The 23,148-nt window shown below is 42.5% G+C and overlaps 1 pseudogene; it reads left to right on the plus strand.

The window, feature by feature from the left end:
- Gm18891 (predicted gene, 18891) lies at nucleotides 20,395-22,780 on the plus strand (annotated as a pseudogene).

The following is a 23,148-nucleotide window of genomic DNA, read 5'->3' on the forward strand; positions in this document are numbered from 1 at the left end:
TTCCACAAGCTATCAGGATTAAATGGGATGCAATGTATGTAAACAGCACGTAACTGCTAAATAAGTGCTACACGTTATGGCTGCTCTTCTTGGCTGTTAACAAAACTCAGAGCAGGTGCACGGACCCCCTCATCAGCCTGCTTGTCACCATCTTTTGGCTCAGGAAGATGAACAGATATTTTGGGATCAGAGGATGGGAGAGGAAATTCTGCAGTGTACTCAGCAGGAGAAAAAAAAATACATCAGTGCAAGAGAAATCTGGGAAAAATGGCCTTCTCCAGAGAAGGGCTGTGGAAACATTCAAAATAGTCAAGAAGCCCATAAGAGCCAGACAATGTTAGAATATGACCTTTGGTCTTCCTCCTCGTGTGCCCGTGTAACTGTTGTCAATGCTGGCTGAAGTGACCGCAGCCTTCTCTGTTGACCCGAAGCAGTGGGAGAACTTCCGAGCAGGGGGAGGGGCTTTGATCTCTTCCCTTTGCCCAGGACTCACCTGGTCAGCTCCCGGGATCATTGGCTCCCTGGCTATGGTGTCAGCTCTTCTCACTCTCTGATTTGTTTATGAGGGGCCCCTCCTCCTGAGGAGGCCTGATGATGCAGGGTCACACAGTCTGCAGACATGGGCCGACACCCTGACTATGTATTATTTTTAAACACGCTTCTAAAAAAGCAATATACAATTATTATGGTAAAAATTTTGGAAAACTCTTCAGATCACAAACATTCCATGTTTTAATGGCATTCCATTACAGCTAGCTTCAGAACATGTATTTTTCTCTCCACTATAGGTCTCCTGCTCTCAAGTTATTCAAGCATGGTGTAGCCTTTTGCAAGGACCACACGTTAGTCTTTCTCATAGAAAGCAGTTGAGAGATGAACAGCTTTGAAAACTGTGGGGTAGCATGGGCAAGCACTCCAGACCCTCCACAGTATATATGTGTAATGGATATGTATATAACAACTGCATTTGCAATTTATCACATGAAGATGCTTTCACTAGAGTAAGTACTGTCTCAGTGTATACCATGTGAGCAAATGTGTACATATCTCTAATTTCTCCAAGATCTAATCCTAGGCATAGAATGACTGGATCACAGGCGATGTATCTGTAGTCATAATCAGTACAAAGTCCTAAGTATCTTTATCTACATGTATGTTGTGTGTGTGTTCTCACACATGTAGAAAGCAGAAGGCTTCTGGTGTTTTCTCTATCCCTCCCCATGTTATTGCCTTGGGACAGGGTCTCGAACTGAGGTGGAAGCTAATCATTTCAGCTGGAATGACTGGCCAACAAAGTCCCAGAATCCATCTTGCTTTGCCCCTGCAAAGCTGAGGTGGCAGGCACATGAAGTAGTCATTCTTGACTTTTCTATGTGAGTGCTAGAGATTCGAACCCAGGCCCGGGTGCTTGGAGAGGGAACATACCTACCCACTGAGCCCTTAAATTATTTTTTAAGGAACTATTTTTTTCTTTGAATTGGACTGTAGTTGGAGCTGGATTCTCTTGAGAGGGTGAGGAGTTCTGCCCACCCTCTTTATGACAGCAGCTACGAGGTATACCCCCAAAGGCATCAAACAAGATGCTCTGCCATGCATTTCAGTATGAAGTTTTGGGTAAGGGTCAGATGTCTCTGTGTCTGGATCTCTTGACCTATGAAATGCTTGACAACTCCAGAATAAGGGCTCATAGAGGTAATAGTTGTACTTACTTGGTACAACTAGTGTGGGATAGCAGGGAGAACTGACATGGACAGCCTCACCCCTTTGGCTGCCCCTTTCCCAGTGTCAACCCTGGAGAGACAAAGAGTGGGCAGTGGGCTGGCAGACCAATCAGGTAATCTGGACTAGACTAGAGGTCTTTATTTTTTTTTTTAAAAATCCGGTTCTGCTAACCAAAAGGGGAGAATATCACACAGGTTTACCCTTCCCCATCAGGAAGCAAGCTGATCAAATGGAAGACGACCAGAACCACCTGTGGGACTGGTCCTGGCCAAGTGGGTCTAATCCAGCATTGGCCAGTTATATGCACACATGGGTTGACTTTTCTGAAGGTAGCAGTTTACCTGAAGTGGGCCTAACATGCAGGAAGCAGATCTGTTCCAAGGTGGGGAAGGAGGCTTGTCTGGGTTGGTTGGTTTAAGAAGAATCCATCTTTCTCAGGGGTCTGTCGTATGTCAAATGCAGTGAAGTCCCTTTTTAAAAGCATGTCTGCTAGTATGAAATAAGTTTGCTACTATTTTCAATGAGTTAATATCGTTTTAACATACAAATATCAGTTTTAACTTGGTATAGTAAACAGATGACCACAGAATCCCCTGGGTCCTCCATCTTTTAGGATCTGGATGGGGGCTAACGAAGGCTTGTGGGGTTTGAGGTTGTAATGCTTACGGATCACGCAAACGTGACGCATTCCTCAGCTGATTTAGACATTTCCATAGTGCTTTATTCACTTACCAGTCACATTAGGTTCACCACTCATTAAGCTTATTTCTGGGCTCTGGGAAATATTCTGATGCTATTATAAATGTTGTACTTTAATTTGCATTTTAAACATTGTTTAGTAAATGAATACAAACAATGTTTTTTTTTCTCATTTTGTGGTAAGCTTATTAAATGCCCTTACTCTCATGCATATCTTTTGGGTTTTAAAAAATGAATAAACTAGAATAAAAAGAATAAAATCTTCCTCCTCTCCCTCCTGTTCCTGTTCCTCCTCCTCCTCCTCCTGCTCCTCCTCCTCTCCTATTCCACTGCTTTGGACCTCCAAATTTGCAAAATGGCATGTCCCCTGTGCTGAGCACTACAGGACTTTCTGCAACAACGAGTTGCAGCAGAACAGCATCTTAATTCAGCAGTGACTACAAGTTTCTTTCTAAGGTCTGTCTCCTGGGTGCTGGTTTGGGAAGATACTTCGAGGTTGTGCACATTTCCCAATTCTCTTTCCACTTTTACTCACCAAACTGGACATCTGTTAGTGATTGTTAGCCACAATCATAGTTATCACAAAGTCTGCTATGTGAATCCCAACTTTGTTAGCTGAAGTGATCATCCTAGAGACCAAGTTTTAAAAAGGTCATCATGATGTCTTTATTGTCTCTAAAAAGTAAATAGTGGCCGGGTCACTTTTCTAGAGTTGTGAAGACATACCATGACCACGGGAACTCTTATGAAAGAAAGCCCAAACCAAAACTAGTACTGAAGTCCAACTTGATAAACTGATGAATTTTGTTGGGGTTACTTACAGTAATATAGGTGTGGTTACTTTCAGGACCAGAAATTATTCAAAGACAGCTGCATCATCAAAGGTCCACCTAAGCAAAATCTGGAAGCCTGGAGCACAACCTCAGGCAGTTTGACAGGTTGGAGAGCATCCTTTTCAGATACCGCAGTTGGTCTGAGCTTCTTTCAGGCAGCCCAGCTTGTCTCTATTTCTTCTAAGGGGCTGTACTTGTCTGAGAGTCTTCTTTGTAGCTCAGCTTATGTGAGAATGACCCTCAGTGTTCTTTGCTGCTTTTATTCTCTTGAGGAAGGAGAACTCCAATGAATATGGTTAGTTTTAGGGACTTCTTGGAGCTATTTGGAGATGTGTGTTTTTTGTTTTAACCAGTTTCCCAGCAGAACAGATTGCTTCACCTCCCTTTAGGAGGTAAACATTCTATCCTAAAATATCCTGTTGTTTCACATCCTTTTCACATCCTCTATCTTAAGAAGTTTCTTTTCAAGATGGAAGGTATTAACCTCAGAGGAAATTTACACACAACACCCCTTCAAGATGTTCAAATTCTCTGTATTGTTATGGTAAGATTTTTAAAAATGTAATTTCATTCATCTATTATTGTGGGGGGGGGCAAGGTGTGTGGTCAGAGGAGCCAACTCAGGGAGTCAGTTCTCTGGTTTCACATAGATCACAGCGATCAAAGTCAGACTTTGCTTAGTGCAAGTGCCTTTACCCACTCATTGAGCTATTTCAGTAGCCCCAAGATTTTGTTTTTATTTACTTTGTTTGGTTTTGTATTTGTTGTGTTGTTTTATTTTTTATTTGAAGTACAGGGTATCAGAGTTGGGTCCTTAATTAAGCTAAGCGTGTGTTCTACCACTGAGCCATACCAGCAACACTGGTAAGTTGATCAAATTGTGGATTCATTTTAAGCAGGTGCTGTTTAGGTAGTGTTGCATTGATTGGTGTCTCTTGGTTCCTTCAACCAACTGGTTTCATCTGTTAGTTTTCCTTTATATTTGATCTGTTGAAGAATCATTCTCTGTCCTGTAGAACTTCCCAACTCTGGATTTCCCTCCTGGCATCATATGTTAGTGCTTAACTTTCCTCTGATTGTGTAGTATTTCTTGTGATCCGATAAGCGACTCTAGCGGGTTGTTGGACTCTAATTAAGTTCTTAGCAAATATGCTTCATAGTGTTAAGCACTTCATAATTGCTCATGCCAGATACACATAATTGTATAAGTGTTGTACTTTGTGTCAAATTTGAGCAGGGCACGCATGTATAATCAGGTTGCTATAAAATTCTGATGCTGAACGTGGTGATTTGAACAAGAATGGACCATAGACTCATATGTTTGAATACTTGGTCACCAGTTCATGGAACTGTTTGGAAAGGTGTACCCTTGTTGAAGTTATTATGTCACTGAGGATGGACTTGGAGGTTTCATAAGCCTACACTATCCCCTGTTGATTCTGTTTTATGATTATTTCTTAAGATGTGAGCTCTCAGCTAATACTCCAGTGCCATGCCTGCTTGCCTTCTGCCATGCTCCTTTCATGATGGTCTTGGAATTTAACCTTTAGAAACTGTAAGCCCCAAATAAACTCTTTCTTCTATAAGTTGCCTTAGTCATGGTGTCATATCTCAGCAATAGAAAAGAAATACTTAAACCTGTGCAAAATGATTTCAATAATCAATAATACTCACTGACTAATTTTGTAGCATAATACCTTTTTTCTTTCTTCCTTTCTTTCTACCTACTTTTAGTGTAAGAGTATATGAAACTGATAGTGTTTTTTTTTCTTGTTTTGTTTTTGTTTTTGTTTTTTTAAACAACTAGAAAGCGTAAATAAATGAAGTGTTTTCCCCAGTAAGACTGGAAGCATATAGTCCATGGCTGTTATGAGGCTTAATGAAGGTGACCTTGTTTTCATGGTTTTTGCTTCACAGACACAAGATGGCTGCATGATTCCTGGCATCACATATTTAGCTAAGATAGGAAAAGAGATGTCGAGTTGCTTCTGTTCTTTATATGAAGATTGTTAAAACATTTCCTGAAATCATTTATAGTCTCAAGAAAGACTATGAAAGTGTGTAGATTTTCCAGTCTTCATAAAGAAAGGAAAGAGAGGTATACATTGGGTCAGTGGGACATGTCATACACTGGAATCACTCGATAAGGTTCCAAGCCTATTAATCTATAAGATGCAGCTTTTTACTGTGGAAACATCAAAGGTATTGGTCTAGGAGTCAACATGTCCCAAACGGGTGCCACTCTTTGATGGACTTGTAGTGCCATGACATTGACGGGAGGTGGTACAAAATAGGAGGTAGAGCCTTGTGGAAGTAAGTTGGTCATTGGGGAAGGGCAGGAAAGCATACCACACTGTGTACTCAATTTCTGGCCACCATGAAGTTAAGTAGTTGTCCTCCACCACACCTTCTAGTGTGTGGTTCAGCCCTGGGTCAGGCACACAGATGTGGAACCAACTTACCATGGACTGGAGACCTTAACAAAGAAGTATTTCTGCCTTTTAAAGTGCTCCTTTCAGGCCCTTCTTATAGTACAACAGTAATACCCAGAAGTGACTAAGTAGGCACTCAGCTAACGGGGCTGCACGAGGAACAGAGAAGACAAATGAGCACGGGCAGTTTTGCCTTGTGACTATTACAAAACAACTATTTCTGCTTGTTATGTGAAAAAGAGAAATGTCAGGCTCCGAAGCCAGATTCTGTGCGATTTTTACCTTAAATTCACTAAATAATTAAGGTGGTATGTGCAGGAGTGCAGTCCCATGAGGTAATTCGAGTCACAAAGCTACACACTTGAAGTACTTAAGAGGATAGATGGGATGTGTGCTTGATATTGGAGACAGAGGCTCAAAAGGGAATTTCTAGAAATAAATATCCATGCTTTCAGGTTAACAAACAGGAGGGACAGCCTAGCAGAGGCCAGGGTTGATGAAGAGGGGCTCAGAGCAGCACTTGTCCTACAGTCACAGGACAGGGAAGAAAAGATGAAGAGGGGCTCAGAGCAGCGCTTGCCCTGCAGTCACAGGACAGGAATGTAAAGCATGGTTCTAATTGTGGCTTTGGAGTTGAACTATTCACTGTAACCATTTCTGTAAAACGTGATCAAAGCATCAGTTCTGATGCCATCAGAGGGAGCAGAGGGGGTTAAACTACACAGTGGAACTGAATCAATAGGTAAAGTTTTCTTCCAACATGTCTACTCTGTTACTGTAAGCTCTGAGAAGACTCAAGTCAGTGCTTAGTGACACCCTGCCATCAACGTGAGAGTACACTCTCTCCCCTCTGACACACTGATGCTGGCCATTTCATCTCCTGGACTAGGAAGTGAGTTCCTGACTGTGTGGCAGTAGCCACAGAAGGAAGCAGAATCCACCCAACACCTTCCTTTTCTCTCTCACTCCAGGTTTGTTTCAGCTTAGCCTGGGCAACAGTGTGAAACTCTGTCTCAAAAACCTCAAAATGATCCAGTTCCTATGTGGCTCAGTTGGTAGCATGTTTGCTCAGCATGCAAAAGGCCCTGGGTTCGATCCCCGGCCCTGCACAAACTGAGTGTGGTGGTGTATGCCTGTAAAAGCCAAGCTTGGGTGGTAGAGGCTGGAGGATCAAAAGTTCAGCCTCTGCTGTGTAGTGAGATCAAGGCCAGCCTGGGATATGTGAGACCCTGTCTCAAAATCAAAAACAAAACAAAACAAAACAAAACAAACAAAACACCAAAACAAAACAAAAATAACAACAAACAAAAACCTCAAAATGAATAAATAGGTGTGTGTGGTTCCTAATTTATAGTAAATAAGAAGCATATTACTACAGCCCATCATCCCTGCAGCCAACAGGGATTAGTTTTCAAGAAAAAGGAAAATAAATCACTAACCAGCATGCAGTGGGAGGGAGTAGGTGTTAGACTCTGTGAAGAGTCCCTGAGGTCTGCCCATTATACAAACTATGAAAGCAACACTTCAGGCTTATGGGCACAAATAGACAAGAGCCTGGAGTTGATTGGCAGTTCTAAGAGCATCCCTAACTCTGTGAGTATGTATCTTGAAAGACCACTGTGTAATTTAAAATGGCCCTGATATCTCTTTCCTTCTTTTTACTGTTCTCAATCATCTTAGTGTAGGCCGTCACTGCTTCTTTAATTGAGGTAGAGTCCACGCACATGTTCACTCCACTGCACAGCTGAGTGGTTCGGAGGATGCTCCCAGCCTCTGTCTTGTCACCATAACAAGTATTTAAGGGAATCAGCATGTGAAGAGGAAGCTTTATTTTGGCTTTGATTTTGTTGAATTCATCCGTGACTACAAGACTTCCATTGCTTTTATGTCTGCTGTGGGGTCGCTTATCAAGGAGGGAGCTTGAGGTAGATCAGAGTCCCTGACCTCAAGGCTAGGGAATAAAAGAGAGAGTAGACAACTGGGGTCTTACAGTTCTCTTCATGGATACATCCCCAGAGATCTGAAGATGTCTTACTATGGCACACTTTTAAACTTTTCACAACCTTCCAATGTGGCAGGTTAGGAACTAAGACTCTCCGCCCTGGACTTTTGTGGCTTCATTCTACAGCAATCACAAGCTATTATTTTTGGGTTAGAAATTAGCTAGCTATTATCTTTGGGCTAGCTTCATAAGCGGCTCTTCTTGGTCTTCTCTACCAGTCTATGTTTCTTGTGTTAACTGGTCTAATCACAAGGAGGTTCCGAGTCCCACTTGTCTACTTCCATTTAGATAACCTTACAAGGACACATGCACACTCACATATATACATATACTCTTTCACACACAAAAGCACACATAGACTCTGTCACACAAACACATATAGATACACACACACAAGTATGCATGTGCACCCAAAAGTACATACATATTCTCATACAAGAACACGTACATATATACTCTCATAAAGCACACACATACACACAAAAGCACACACACACACACACACACACACACACACTATGCTTATGCTCCTGCATGCTCACTATCTGCCTCCTTCCCAGCCTGCTCTTTCCTGTCATACACTGGACACACTGAACCACTTGGAACTAAGTGGACTCCTTCCATGTCTTTATGCACATCTTGTCTTTTCCTAGCATGTGGTTTTCCCTGTTTCCCACTAGCAAATTTTAATTCATCTTGAAGAGACCACTGAAGCCACTTTTTATTCAGAGGTTTAATTTATTCCCCTAGGCAGCTTGAAATCTCTCCACTGCCTTTCACTTCCTTTTTGTCTATAAACATAGAATTGGGACTTGCTTTCTGCATGTCAGCATCCAGCTCTATCCTGAAATGCCTGTGTGCAGGATCTGTGGGCTTTCTCACAGCTTAATCAACAGTGTAACTCATGGATTTGTTAGCTCCTGCTGTTTTACTTTGCTGGTGCCTGAGTGAACATCCAAGTCAAGCCATGACTCACACAGTCTTAGAGTACCTGACTGTAGGCACACGTTCTTTCAATCTACTTTAATAAGGGTTCCACATCTCCTCTTGTCCACCACCCATGAGAGGAAGAGAAAAGTTATTAGGATACGGGGGAAGTGGACCTGTTTAGCAATAGTTCTTTGGGGGACAAGCTTGATATTTTTTTATCAGTACTTCATCCCATAGCAAACACTGAATATGAATCAGCAGCTGCAGTCCAGTCCTCTTGGCAGGCAGACACCACACATGAACCAGCAGCTGCAGTCCAGTCCTCTTGGCAGAAACCAGGCATGAACCAGCAGCTGTAGTTCAATCCTGAAGAAACCACAAGCCTCACCAATTGGCCCAAGGCCACTGAAGCAACAGTCTGCCATAGGAACCTCATGAGCAGTTTTTTGGCAAGTTTCTCTCAATGATGGCTTTACCACAGCTGAGCTCAAGAACACTATGTAAGGCAAAATACATGCATGTGGTTGGTTGGTGAAGAATAGTGACACAGAGCAAACCAAACCAATGCTCTGCGCCTCTCACTGTCTTTGGGGTCATATTTATACTCCTTCATCGTGCATCCTTTTATATATCCTTTTCTTTAGCAAGACATCCTCTCACCTGTGTCTGCTTCAGGACAATATCCTATTCTGTCTCTGCTTTAGCAAGACATCCTTTTACCTATGTGCACCAGTAAAACATCATTTGACGTAATTGATTTTCCAAAGAAAGTAGAAGTTTCCACTTCACCTGACCAATTGTAAGCGTGTAGTCTATTATTACTCTGCGTGGATGTTAGGGGCCAACTTTCAGAAGTAGGTTCTTGCCTTCCCCCTCCATGCAGGCTCTCTCTCTTAGCAATTTTGCTATACTTTGTCCATCAGGCTAGATAATCCACGAGCTTCCAGAGATTGTCATATCTCTGCTTCCCAACTCCTAGTGGGAATGCTAGAAGTACATATGTGTGCCACTGAGCCAGACATTTTACGTAGGTCCCAAGGGATTAGAGTTGGATCATCAGACCAGAGAAAGAAGTTCTTTTACCTGCTGAGCTATCTCACTGACTCTAAGAATACTTAGATTTAATTTCATGCTCAATGATAACATTTGGTTAATGTTCTGGTTTGCTTCTCTGTTGCTCAGGCCAGCTCCACTTCATACCTGTTGCTGTCCCTGGTGGTTGTCTCATAGTCCTGGAATCCCCAATATACTGAGATCTCCATTGAAACTGAACTTGCACCCTCACCAGTGGTCTCTCCTTGTCTTTCATGGTGCCAAGCTTCAGCTTCTCTCCATGACCCCTTTAGAACCTTCAAAGGCAGTACCATGTGGGAGAATGTACATATTACTAAGTTTGGCTGACAGCTGGAGATATAGCCTTGACCCTTGGCCCTGGACCACCACTTCTGTGTGCTGACCGTCAGGAAATACTACAATATTTCATCTCAATGTTGCTCATCTCTTTTTTAACTATACTGGTGTCTCAGCTGCAACTAACCATCCTAAATTGATGAAATAAAACAAGGTTTTAGTTCAGTGGATCTGGTCTTTCCTTATCACAACTGATTTCTGAGACTCACTTGACCAGAAAATACATTTTTTAAAAACTTTTATTAGTTCTTTATGAATTTCATACCATGCACGCCAAGCCCACTCATCTCCCTCTTCCCTTGTACCCTTCTATCCTTGTAACCTCCTCCCAAAAGAACAAAATCTCATTGTGGAGGCTCTAGTATGCCACAGTATGTTCCAAAGTATACCATTTTGTCCACACTTTTTTGCTTGTAAACGTTCATTGCAATAAGTCATTGCTTTGGTTCAAGGCCTCTGACTTCTGCTATGCTATCAATATTGGAACTTCTTGGGGACTCCTCTTGGCTATCCTGTTGTTACCCTGTGTCATGGTGATCCTGTAGTTTGAGGTCTGTAGCACTGGCCTCTTCATTCACTCTAGCAGTTCATCCATGAGGTAGATGTTGGAGTGACCAGCTCAAAGCCCTGGATCTGGGCCTGAGAGGTATCTGAGCTGGTCAGTCTGCCAGCTCTCCCAAACCCACACCACCAGGACAAGTCTCCATCCCTTCCCCGACTCAGTCATCCATTGTCGAAACCAGTAATGGGCAGAGTCAGCTTCCTGCTCTCATGCCCTTGGGGCTAGCTATTCTGTTCCATGTCATCAAGGCCAAATCTAATGTGCTGTCCAGGCTAGGTACAGGGCTTGCTTTCCTGAGGGCTACAACAAGAGAGGGGCAGGGCCAGTTCTCCCAGTCTGATGGCCTTGGGGCCAGTTCTCCTGCCTTCCATAGGTGAAAGGGAGTCAGGGAGCACATTTTTCCCTCTCCCATGTCACCACACAATAGACAAGTGGTGGGGCTAGTTCTCACATATTGACAGTGTAAAAAAATGTGCAACTCCCCAGCTCTACTGTGCTTCCTGGGTGATATGCAGAACCCCGCCCCCACCCCCTTCCTAGTAATGCAGCTGGAAAGGGTATGGTCAGCTCTCCTGCTCTCCTGACCTCAGGGGCAGCTCTCCCATAATACCCAGGCGAGGGGTGGGGCCAGTTCTGCCCAACCGTCAGACATCAACATGGCCCTGGGTGACACCCCAGATCAAGGAGGTCCACCTGGCCTTTGGTGGTAACAGATCCCTGCTGCTTCAGGGCCACAGACCCAGACATGATCCCCCGTGGCAGCACCAGCTTCTTACATCAGGCTGTTTCTCACTGTCCTGGAGTCTCCAGGTCAGCCTCACTTCATTGTGTCCATATCATTCTGCTTCTCTTCCTTTTCCATTTCTGTAGTACTTACTTGCTCCTCTTAGTGGCACCTGGGGGTTTCCTGGTGTCAGAGGTCATCCCAGGTATGCTCTGCCCTACTTGTGCAGTGTGGCACTGGGCAGGGGTTTTCTTGGGTATTATTGTCTGTTTGGGCCTGAACAGTGCCAGATTGGTGATCATCTCAGGCTAGCTCCCTGTCTGAGCCCCATGGACACCAGACTGGTGATCATCTCAGGCTGGTTCCCTTCCAGTCTGTAGCTTCAAACCCAGGCTGGGATATTCTTATTGCCCCAGGCCAGGCTGTACGGCACAGCCCCAGGCTGGGGTTGTCTTATCACAGGCTCACTTCTGCCCCAGGCACACATAGCCCTGAGTGGGGGTTGTCTTTGCTTGTGTTCGCTCCTGCCCCCAGACTTTGTTTTTTCAAATATATCACATGAATGACCCTGATACAATCTTTTCTTTTGTCTGAAACTTCGCAAGGCAGGGCTTCATCATCTGCACCTTTCTCAACATTCCTGTCTTCCAGGATTCCATAACAGCACATTAATCTCTGAGAATGCAATGGTTTTTCCAGCCCCAAATTCCAGATTCAGTAACCAAATTCGAGATCTTCCACAATCCCTCTCAAAACAAAAAAATAGTTAACATTCTTTGATGGTCTCTGCTTCAGTTCTTACCTCCAGGCCCTACCTTGAATTCTTGTCCCAATTTCCTGTTATGATGGACCGTAAAGTATATGATAAAATAAACCTTTCTTTCTTTTCTTTTCTTTCTTTCTTTTCTTTTCTTTTTTTTTTTTTTTGGTTTTTCGAGACAAAAATAAACCTTTCTATTGGTAGGTGTTTTACCATAGAGCAACAGAGAAGCAAACCAGGATAGAACTTAATACTTGAGAGTGGGCTATTGCTGTGATGGAGCCAGCTATCATGCACTATTTAACACCATATACTTTAGGAAAGAAAGGGCCATTGTAAACAGTAACCAGATTGGTACCTGGGCAGAAAGGTTTATTTTATCTTATAGCTTATAGTCCATCATAGCGGGAAATCAGGACAAGAACCCAAGGAAGTGCCTGGAGGTAAACCTTAAGCAGAGGCCATCAAAGAATGCTCACTATTTGCTGATATTCCATCCAAGGCTTGCTTAGTTTACTTTATTACACAACCCAGGACCCATGGTGGGCTGGGCCTTCCCATATCAGTCCTTAACCAAGAAAATATCCCAACAGTTCTGCCTATAGGACAATCTAATGAAGGTATTTTTCTCAGTTGAGGGTCCCTCTTCTCTAGCTTGTGTCACACTGGCGAAAGACTGCAGCACCACAGCTAGCTTGTGACATTCTGGCTATGTTCAAAAAGGTTCAATTCCATGTTATAGGGTCCTGGATTCTTTCAACACTGGGGCTTCCTCTAATTTCTCATTTAAGGCCTAAAAGAAATCCCCAGTTGGTGAAATAGTAGAGCTGGGCTGAACCCTACAGGGGTAGAGCTCTGGAGGCCAGGGAGGGCCATGGGTACTGTAAGTTGGCTTTTAGCTTTCTGGGTCTGGTTACTGTTTACAATGGCCCTTCCCTTCCTATAGTATACGTTGTTAGATAGTTCATGATGACTTACAGCACAGAGCTCTTCTCTGGAGTCATTGAAATTCTGTCCATAGCCACAGAGCTCTCCATTGTGGCTAGAGCCAACTGGTTATTGCTACTTCTCCACCCCTGATGATGGATCCTCCAACCTCCCTTCTGCTGCTCTGTTCTCTGGGCTGCCCAACAGACAGAATCGGATAACACCCGGCAGCCTTGCCTTGCTGTCCTCGGATGTCATGTTATTCCCCCCCTCACATTTACTCCCCCCCCCCTTCTTGGCCCTGGTGTTCCCCTGTACTGAGGCATATAAAGTTTGCAAGACCAATGGGCCTCTCTTTCCACTGATGCCCAACTAGGCCATGTTCTGATACATATGCAGCTAAAGGCACGAGCTCCAGGGGGTACTGGTTGGTTCATATTGTTGTTCCACCTATAGGGTTGCAGATCCCTTTAGCTCCTTGGGTACTTTCTATAGTTCCTCCATTGGGGGCACTGTGACCATCCAATAGCTGACTGTGAGCATCCACTTCTGTGTTTGCTAGGCCCAAGAATAGCCTCACAAGAGACAGCTATATCAGGGTCCTTTCAGCAAAATCTTGCTAGTGTATGCAGTGGTGTCAGAATTTGAAGGCTGATTACGGGATGGATCCCCAGATATGGCACTCTCTAGATGGTCCATACTTTTGTCTCAGCTCCAAACTTTGTCTCTGTAACTCCTTCCATGGGTGTTTTGTTCCCAATTCTAAGAAGGGGCAAAGTGTCCACACTTTGGTCTTTGTTCTACTTGAGTTTCATGTGTTTTGCAAATTGTATCTTATATCTTGGGTATTCTGAGTTTCTGGGCTAGTATCCACTTATCAGTGAGTACATATGATGTAATTTCTTTTGTGATTGGGTTACCTCACTCAGGATGATGCCCTCCAGGTCCAACCATTTGTCTAGGAATTTCATAAATTCATTCTTTTTAATAGCTGAGTAGTACTCCATTGTGTAAATGTACCACAATTTCTGTATTCATTCCTCTGTTGAGGGGCATCTGGGTACTTTCCAGCTTCTGGCTATTATAAACAAGGCTCCTATGAACATAGTGGAGCATGTGTCCTTCTTACTGGTTGGAACATCTTCTGGATATAAGCCCAGGAGAGGTATCGCAGGATCCTCTGGTAGTACTATGTCCAATTTTCTGAGGAACCATCAGAATGATTTCCAGAGTGGTTGTACAAGCTTGCAATCCCACCAACAATGGAGGAGTGTTCCTCTTTCTCCACATCCTCGCCAGCATCTGCTGTCACCTGAATTTGTGATCTTAGCCATTCTGACTGGTGTGAGGTGGAATCTCAGGGTTGTTTTGATTTGCATTTCCCTGATGATTAAGGATGTTGAACATTTTTTTCAGGTGCTTCTCAGCTATTCAGTATTCCTCAGGTGAGAATTCTTTGTTTAGCTCTGAGCCCCATTTTTTAATGGGGTTATTTGATTTTCTGGAGTCCAGCTTCTTGAGTTCTTTATATATATTGGATATTAGTCCCCTATCTGATTTAGGATAGGTAAAGATCCTTTCCCAATTTGTTGGTGGCCTTTTTTGACTTATTAACAGTGTCGTTTGCCTTACAGAAGCTTTGGAGTTTTATGAGGTCCCATTTGTCGATTCTCAATCATACAGCATAAGCCATTGCTGTTCTATTCAGGAATTTTTCCCCTGTACCCATATCTTCAACGCTTTTCCATACTTTCTCCTCTATAAGTTTCACTGTCTCTGGTTTTATGTGGAGTTCCTTGATCCACTTAGACTTGACCTTAGTACAAAGAGACAGGAATGGATCAATTCACATTCTTCTACATGATAACCACCAGTTGTGCCAGCACCATTTGCTGAAAATGCTGTCTTTTTTCCACTGGATGGTTTTAGCTCCCTTGTCAAAGATCAAGTGACCATAGGTGTGTGGGTTCATTTCTGGGTCTTCAATTCTATTCCATTGGTCTACTTGTCTGTCACTATACCAGTACCATGCAGTTTTTATCACAATTGCTCTGTAGTACAGCTTTAGGTCAGGCATGGTGATTACACCAGAGGTTCTTTTATCCTTGAGAAGAGTTTTTGCTATACTAGGTTTTTTGTTATTCCAGATGAATTTGCAGATTGCCCTTTCTAATTTGTTGAAGAATGCAGTTGGAATTTTGATGGGGATTGCATTGAATCTATTGATTGCTTTTGGCAAGATAGCCATTTTGACTATATTGATCCTGCCAATCCATGAGCATGGGAGATCTTTCCATCTTCTGAGATCTTCTTTAATTTCTTTCTTCAGAGACTTGAAGTTCTTATCATACAGATCTTTCACTTCCTTAGTTATAGTCACATTAAGGTATTTTATATTATTTGTGACTATTGAGAAAGGTGTTGGGTCCCTAATTTCTTTGTCAGCCTGTTTATCCTTTGTGTAGAGAAAGGCCATTGACTTGTTTGAGTTAATTTTATATCCAGCTACTTCACTGAAGCTGTGTATCAGGTTTAGGAGTTCTCTGGTGGGATTTTTAGGATCACTTATATATACTATCATATCATCTGCAAAAAGTGACATTTTGACTTCTTCCTTTCCAATTTGTATCCTCTTGATCTCCTTTTGTTGTCAAATTGCTCTGGCTAGGACTTCAAGTACAATGTTGAATAGGTAAGGAGAAAGTGGACAGCCTTGTCTAGTCCCAGATTTTAGTGGGATTGCTTCCAGCTTCTCACCATTTACTCTGATGTTGGCTACTGGTTTGCTGTAGATTGCTTTTATCATGTTTAGTTATGGGCCTTGAATTCCGGATCTTTCCAAGACTTTTATCATGAATGGGTGTTGGATTTTGTCAAATGCTTTCTCCATATCTAACGAGATGATCATGTTGTTTTTGTCTTTGAGTTTGTTTATATAGTAGATTACATTGATGGATTTTCGTATATTAAACCATCCCTGCATCCCTGGAATGAAACCTACTTGGTCAGGATGAATGATTGTTTTGATGTGTTCTTGGATTCGGTTAACGAGTATTTTATTGAGGATTTTTGCATCAATAGTCATAAGGGAAATTGGTCTGAAGTTCTCTTTGTTGGGTCTTTCTGTGGTTTAGGCATCAGAGTAATTGTGGCTTCATAAAATGAATTGGGTAGAGGACCTTCTGCTTCTATTTGTGGAATAGTTTGTGCAGAACTGGAATTAGATCTTCTTTGAAGGTCTGATACAACTGTGCACTAAACCTATCTCGTCCTGTGCTTTTTTTAGTTGGGAGACTATTAATGACTGCTTCTATTTCTTTAGAGGATATAGGACTGTTTATACCATTAACCTGATCCTGGTTTAACTTTGTTAACTGGTGTCTCTCTAGAAATTTGTCCATTTCATCCAAGTTTTCCAGTTTTGTTGAGTATAACCTTTTGTAGAAGGATCTGATGGCGTTTTGGATTTCTTCAGGATCTGTTGTTATGTCTCCCTTTTCATTTCTGATTTTGTTAATTAGGATGCTGCCCCTGTGCCCTCTAGTGAGTCTGGCTAAGGGTTTATCTATCTTGTTGATTTTCTCAAAGAACCAGCTCCTCGTTTGGTTGATTCTTTGAATAGTTCTTCTTGTTTCCACTTGGTTGATTTTGCCCCTGAGTTTGATTATTTCCTGCTTTCTACTCCTCTTGGGTGAATTTGCTTCCTTTTGTTCTAGAGCTTTTAGCTGTTGTCAAGCTGCTAGTGTGTGCTCTCTCTAGTTTCTTTTGGAGGCACTCAGAGCATGAGTTTTCCTCTTAGAAATGCTTTCATTGTGTCCCATAAGTTTTGGTATGTTGTGGCTTCATTTTCATTAAACTCTAAAAGTCTTTAATTTCTTTCTTTATTCCTTCCTTGAACAAGATATCATTGAGAAGAGGGTTGTTCAGTTTCCATGTGAATGTTGGCTTTCTATTATTTATGTTGTTACTGAAGATCAGCTTTAGTCCATGGTGATCTGATAGGATGCATGGGACAATTTCAATATTTTTGTATCTGTTGAGGCATGCTTTGTGACCAATTATATGGTCAGTTTTGGAGAAGGTACCATGAGGTGCTCAGAAGAAGGTATATCCTTTTGTTTTAGGATAAAATGTTCTGTAGATATCTGTTAAGTCCATTTGTTTCATAACTTCTGTTAGTTTCACTGTGTCCCCATTTAGTTTCTGTTTCCACGATCTGTTCATTGATGAAAGTGGTGTGTTGAAGTCTCCCACTATTATTGTGTGAGGTGCAATGTGTGCTTTGAGCTTTACTAAAGTGTCTTTAATGAATGTGGCTGCCCTTGCATTTGGAGCGTAGATATTCAGAATTGAGGGTTCCTCTTGGAAGATTTTACCTTTGATGAGTATGTCCTTGTATTTTTTTTTCTGTTATTATCCTTTGAAGGGCTGGATTTGTGGAAAGATAATATGTGAATTTGGTTTTGTCGTGGAATACTTTGGTTTCTCCATCTATGGTAATTTAAAGTTTGGCTGGGCATAGTAGCCTGGGCTGGCATCTTAGTGTCTGTATAACATCTGTCCAGGATCTTCTTGCTTTCATAGTCTCTGGTGAAAAATCTGGTGTAATTCTGATAGGCCTCCCTTTATGTGTTACTTGACCTTTTCCCCTTACTGCTTTTAATATTCTATCTTTATTTAGTGCATTTGTTGTTCTGATTATTATGTGTCTGGAGGAATTTTTTTTTCTGGTCCAGTCTATTTGGAGTTCTGTAGGCTTCTTATATGTTCACGGGCGTCTCTTTCTTTAGGTTTGGGAAGTTTTCTTCTATAATTTTGTTGAAGATATTTGCTGGCCCTTTAAGTTGAAAATCTTCATTCTCATCTACTCCTATTATCCGTAGGTTTGGTCTTCTCATTGTGTCCTGGATTTCCTGGATGTTTTGAATTACCATCTTTTTGCATTTTGCATTTTCTTTGATTGTTGTGCTATTGTTCTCTATGGAATCTTCTGCACCTGAGATTCTCTCTTCCATCTCTTGTATTCTGTTACTGATGCTTGCATCTATGGTTCCAGATTTCTCTCCTAGGGTTTCTATCTCCAATGTTGCCTCACTTTGTGCTTTCTTTATTGTTTCTACTTCCCTTTTTAGGTCTAGTATGGTTTTGTTCATATCCAGCACCTGTTTGGATGTGATTTCCTGTTTTTCTTTAAGGACTTCTACCTGTTTGGTTGTATTTCCTGTTTTTCTTTAAGGTCTTGTAACTCTTTAGTAGCGTTCTCCTTATTTCTTTAAGTGAGTCATTGAAGTCCTTCTTGATGTCCTCTACCATCATCATGAGATATGCTTTTAAATCCGAGACTAGCTTTTTCGGGTGTGTTGGGGTGCCCAGGACTGGATGAGATGGGAGTGCTGGGTTCTGATGACAGTGAGTAGTCTTGGTTTCTGTTAGTAAGATTCTTACGTTTGCCTTTCGACATCTGGTAATCTCTGGAGTTAGTTGTTATAGTTGTCTCTGGTTAGAGCTTGTTCCTCTCGTGATTCTGTTAGCCTCTATCAGCAGACCTGGGAGACTAGATCTCTCCTGAGTTTCAGTGGTTAGAGCACTCTCTGCAGGCAAGCTCTCCTCTTGCAGTGAAGGTGCACAGATATCTGTCTTTCAGACCTGCCTCCTGGCAGAAGATGAAGGCCCGAAACAGGGCCTATCCCAGAAGCTTTTAGTTTCTGTAGTCCATACTCTCACCTGTGCAGACTAGTCTTGGTGGGGTCTGGGAATCAAAATGGCTCTCCTGGGTGCTCTGGCAAAGCCCTCCCAGGCAGGGAGGACACCTCTCCTCTGGCAGAGAAGGTGCCCGAATGACTGGTGCCCAAAACAGGGTCTGCCTCAGAAGCTCTGTGGCTTCCGCCTGTCTCAGAAGCAGTTAGCTTCTGTAGTCCACACTCTCACCTGTGCAGACTAGTTTCAGCATGATCTGGGAACCAAGATGGCTCTCCCGGGTGCTCAGGCAAACTCCTTATTTATTTATTTTATTTATTTATTCATTCACTTTACATTTTCATCACAGCTCCGCTCTCCTCTCCTCCCAGTTCTACCTGCCCATCACCCTTCTTCATGCTCCCCTTCTTTTCTTATCAGAGAAAGGTATGCCCCACTTTCTGAAGTACCAAACCTGCCCTAGCACATCAAGTTGCATAAGGACTAAGCACATTCTCTTCCTCTAAGACCAGACAAGGCAGCCCAGCTAGGGAAAAGGGATCCACAGGCAGACAATAGAGTCCAAGTCAGAGACAGACCCCACTCCAATTGTTAGGCAACCCACATGAAGACCAAACTGCTTATGTGCTGTATATGTGTAGGGGTCCTAGGTCCCCTAACATATGGTTGGTGGTTAAATCTCTGTGAGTTATTTCAGGAGAAAAATCCTATGCATATATCTTAATGAACTTATTTGGGAATTTCCATGGCATGCATTTCCAAAAGTGAGACTTTTCACTGAAGAACAGGTACATTGGGGTATTGGCAAACTGCTTCTAACTGGGACTCACGTAAGCATACTACCTATACCACCAAACATTAGTCATTTAAAAAGCCAAAAGCCTTTATCATTCTACTTGATTAAAATTCCTTCTTCTTTTTTCCTTTTTAACATCTGCAAAAGAGGATGAACACCACCAGCTCCATGCCTTGTCATGGCTCTCCTCAGGGCTTAGCAAGAAGAGCAGGACTATACTATTTCAGCCTCATAGTTGTAAATCCTAATAATTGGAAAGAGTTGAATTAAAGCTCCAGGGTAAAAAAGGAACCTATCTCAGCTCTGTTATGCCTGTTGGCTCCTGTACTGTGGCTGAGTCCTGGTTTCTGTCTTTTGAAGTTCTGCTTTGGTGAAGCTGAAGATGCCCATATCCCTAGATCTGCTCTATGGGAGCTGCTGACTCTAGATCTGAGAAGGTGACATCCATCTGCCTCCCCTACATCAGGTGCGTAGAAGCCAGATCTGGTTGTCCCTAAGGTTTGGCCTTTTATAGCATGTCCAATGTGTTCTAGGTTCATTTCTAACACTCTGACCAGAACAAAGTGGAGAGGAGAGGGTTTAACTTCATCTCACAGATCCTCATTGACAATCCATCACTAATGGAAGTTAGGGCAGGACCTCAAGGCAAGAACCATGGAGGAATTCTGCTTGAGGGCTCATGCCTAACTAGGTTCTTATTTTATTTATTTTTAATGTAATTATGTTTGTAGACCATCTGTCTGAGGAACAGTGGGGTTCACAGTGCACTGGGCTCTCCTACAATCAGTTAACAACCAAATCTCTCACAGACATGCCATGCCCAGAGACCAGACTGAACTAGTAAACTACTCATGCTTTCCTTTCAAACAATTCCAGGCTGTGACGATTAAACACGACTTGTCCCCTCTTGCACCGAGGCACCCACATTCTGCTTCCCAGCACCAATAAAGATTTAGTATCCTCCCCCAGCAGCCCAGCCCTCCAGCCCCCAAACCTGCACATCTACTTTGATGTGGACGTGGGTGTGGAGTGAGTTGGCCGAATTGTTTGCAGATATTGCTCCCAAAAGTACAGAAAAATTTTGTGCGTTGCATACCAGAGAAAAAGGCACTGTATCCAAACTGGGGATACAGGGTTTTAAAGGATGACTTTTCCACCATATTATTAAGGAATTTATGATTCAGGGTGAGAGTTCTCAAATCAGAATAAGACAGATGGAGAAAGCATTTATGGTGAAAAATTTGAAGATGAAAAATTTCATTATATGCACGATTGGGAGGATTTGCTGAGCATTGCAGATGCAGGCCACAGAACAAATGGCTCTGTGGTGGTTTGAATATGCTTGGCCCAGGAAATGGCACTTTAGGAGGTATGGCCTTGCTGGAGTAGGTGTGACCTTGTTGGAGGAAGTGGGTTACTGTGGGTGTGGGCTTTAAGACCTTCATCCTAGCTGCTTTCCGAACAAGATGTGGAAGTCTCAGCTCCTGCAGCTGCATGTCTGCCTGGTTGCTGCGATGTTCATGCCTTGATGATAATAGACTGAATCTCTGAACCTGTAAGCCAGCTCCAATTAAATGCTGTCCTTTATAAGATGTCTTAGTCGGGGTTTCTATTCCTGCACAAACATCATGACCAAGAAGCAGTTAGGGAGGAAAGGGTTTATTCAGCTTTTACTTTCCACATTGCTGTTGATCACCAAAGGATGCAGGACTGGAAATCAAGCAGGTCAGGAAGCAGGAGCTGATGCAGAGGCCATGGAGGGATGTTTCTTACTGGCTTTCTTCCCCTGGCTTGCTCAGTTTGCTTTCTTATAGAACCCAAGACTACCAGCCCAGAGATGGTCCCACCCACAAGGGGCCTTTCCTCCTTGATCAGTAATTGAGAAAATGCCCCACAGCTGGATCTCTGGAGGCACTTCCCCAGCTGAAACTCCTTTCTTTGTGATAACTCCAGCCTGTGTCAAGTTGACAAGGGGTCAATTGTACTGGCTGGTTTTATGTGTCAACTTGACCCAGGCTGGGGTTATCACAGAGAAAGGAGCTTCAGTTGGGGAAGTGCTTCCATGAGATCCAGCTGTGGGGCATTTTCTCAATTAGTGACCATCTCTGGACTGGTAGTCTTGGGTTCTATAAGAGAGCAGGCTGAGCATGCCAGTGGAAACAAGCCAGTAAGTAACATCTCTCCATGGTCTCTTCATCAGCTCCTGCTTCCTGACCTGCTTGAGTTTCAGTCCTGACTTCCTTGGTGATGAACAGCGGTACAGAAGTGTAAGCTGAATAAACCCTTTCCTCCCCAACTTGCTTCTTGGTCATGATGTTTGTGCAGGAATAGAAACCCTGACTAAGACATAAGAGTTGCCTTGGTCATGGTGTCTGTTCACAGCAGTAAAACCCTAACCAAGACAGGTTCTCAATTCTTTGTTACAACAGTTCCAACTCCTCATTAGGATGGGAAATGTGATAGTCAAGAATTTAAGGACTAGGTGTGGTAAGGATGCTTGAAAATGCAGACATGAATGGTGAAAACCCTACCAAACTGTGTTATTGCAGAACATGAAGAATTGAAAGAAGGTGATGACTGAGGAACAGTCCCCAAAGAGTGCTGTGGTGATAGTCATCCAGATTTCCCAGAGGGTGCAGATATAGATTTAAAAGATGTAGGTGAAGTTTTGTTAATAGCTGAAGACTTACAAACATTGGAAACACTTTTTTTCAAGTCTCAGGACTGGGGTAGCTATTAAAAAAATATGAGAAGGTTTTAAGGTATGTGGATAGTTCAAAGGCTGCTATTGAGAAAGCAGATACATTCATACTGCAACCTATAGCCTTAAGTTGTGTGCTGAATGTCAGTGGTGGTAAATTGAAGATGAGAAATTGGCAACAAGCAATTAACCATTATGTGGAGGCTCTTGAAATGGATATGCTATCAAATATCAGAGCACTATACTGGAAAGCACAAGGATGGCAAGGATTAAATGAATAAGATCAGGAATTGGCTGATCTGAAGAAGGTGCCAGAGATAGCCCCAGGAGCTAAAGCTATCCAGGCAGAATGGCTTAAATTCAAACATGTTAAAGATGTGGAAAGAGAATGAGAAAGAGTGTATGCAAAAATGTTTGCTTAATAAGGATGAAACTTTCCTTAAATGCTATACATTGATTATATAAAGGACAATGTAACCTACTGTCTACGTGATCCCTGATGTGTTTCCCCTAATCTTTGTCACTGTTTATATAGAAGTACTGACTTAGGTTCCTTCTTAACAAAGAGTTATGAAATATAGTGAAAAACTACAACTTGGACATCATATAAGAGAGATTGCCACATGTGTGGCTTTTTTGCTTATTATGAAATAAATGTAGATTCACACATCATTGTAAAAAAAAAAACCAAAACAAAGCGATTAGGAATCTCTGTGTCTCCAGTGTCTCCCAGTGTCACCCTGTATGGCACTACAGCATTGCAAACAGATTGTTAACACCAATACAGCCAAGATATTGCACAGTGACCATGCACAGCACCTTATAATGCTTTATGTAACTGTCCCACTTCCTGCATGCACCTCTCCTTTAACATCCTAAAAATACTAACCTTGTGTCTGTTTTTATAATTTCATCTTTTTAAGAATTTTACACACGTGGAAGCCAACAGTGTG

Source organism: Mus musculus, chromosome 9 (assembly GCF_000001635.26).
Source record: "Mus musculus strain C57BL/6J chromosome 9, GRCm38.p6 C57BL/6J".
NCBI classification, from domain to species: domain Eukaryota; kingdom Metazoa; phylum Chordata; class Mammalia; order Rodentia; family Muridae; genus Mus; species Mus musculus.